Genomic DNA, 1,509 nt, shown 5'->3' with positions numbered 1-1,509 from the left:
TGGACTTAAAGTGTAGGAAGAAAAAGAAATGGAGACCAGACCTGAGTGTGAGAGGCAGCACTGGGGCTGCACAGGGCAGGGCTGTGGAAACAAACAGAGAAGGACACTAGGGAAAGGCAGAACAAAATATAGGTTAATGTGCACCTCATCCTGAGGTAGGAGTGGACTCAGGCATTTAAAGCAATGGGAAAACCAGATAAAGAAGGGAATCTCTTGTGGCATATGACATAAGGGAAAGCATGCATTGCCAAACGTCACAGAACCGCAAAGGAACTGTCGTTCATATTTACAGTATTGAGATAGTTCAGGTTGGGCTTGGTGAGAGATGCCTTTAACCCCAGCACGTGGGAGACAGAGGCAGAGACAGGTGGAGCTCTGTGAGTTTCAGGCCAGCCTGGTCTACATAGCAAGTTCAAGACCAGCTAGGGCTTCTTAGTGAGATTCTATAAATAAATAAATAAATAAATAAATAAATAAATAAATAAATAAATAAGAAGGGAGGGAGGGAAGGAGTAAGGGAGGGAAGGAGTAAGGGAGGGAGGGAGGAAGGAAGGAAGGAAGAAAGAAAGAGAGAAAGAAGGAAAGGAAAGGAAAGGAAAGGAAAGGAAAGGAAAGGAAAGGAAAGGAAAGGAAAGGAAAGGAAAGGAAAGGAAAGGAAAGGAAAGGAAGAGAAAATTTGTAAGGTATTTTTAAAACTACCCAAAGACACCAGACAAAAATATACAAATAGACATTTTCCAAGAGGATGTAAAATACACAGCCTTCTTCAGATAGATCATCATTGACCTCCTGTCCACCCTCACCCCCGACACACACCCACACACTCACACATACACACACCAGACACACAGACACAGACACACACAGAGACACACACACCACACAGACACACACACACCCCACACTCACCACACACACACACACACACACACACACACACACACACACACAGAGCCTGGTCTCCAGCCCACACTCCTCCACTTGGAACAGCAGTGTTTCTCTTGTTGAGGATCAGCAGATGCCAGGCTTCTCTGGTCATTGGCTCAGCCCTCAGAAGCCACTACTGAGGTGATGGTTTGAATGAGATGCCCCTTATGGTCTCCAGCATTTGAATACTTGGCTCCCCGTTGGTGGCACTGTTTGGGGAGACTTAGGGGTGTGGCAGGAGGAAGTGTGTCACTGGGGATGAAGTTTCAAGAGTCATATACCATTCTCAGTTCACTCCGATTGCTGCTTATAGAGCGGTGGTGATAGGCACGTCCATTCAGAACCATTAGGTCCCAGTAAGTCACTATGACCATGCTGTTTTATCCCAGCAAGAGCAATTATTGGCCCTTCATTTGGCAATATATCTCTCAGCAAACTCTCCAGAAACTCTAGCGGGACAAGGCCTGAGAGAGGAGAAGCCTCTGTTATTGTAGCCAAGGCTGCCCCTTGGTAGCTGAGTCCCACAGCAGTAGGAGAAGCCTCTGTGCAGGCCATTGTAGCCAAGGCTGCCCCTTGGTAGCT

Source organism: Mus pahari, chromosome 3 (genome assembly GCF_900095145.1).
Source record: "Mus pahari chromosome 3, PAHARI_EIJ_v1.1, whole genome shotgun sequence".
In the NCBI taxonomy this organism is placed as follows: Eukaryota; Metazoa; Chordata; class Mammalia; order Rodentia; family Muridae; genus Mus; species Mus pahari.
This window is presented reverse-complemented; position numbering follows the sequence as displayed.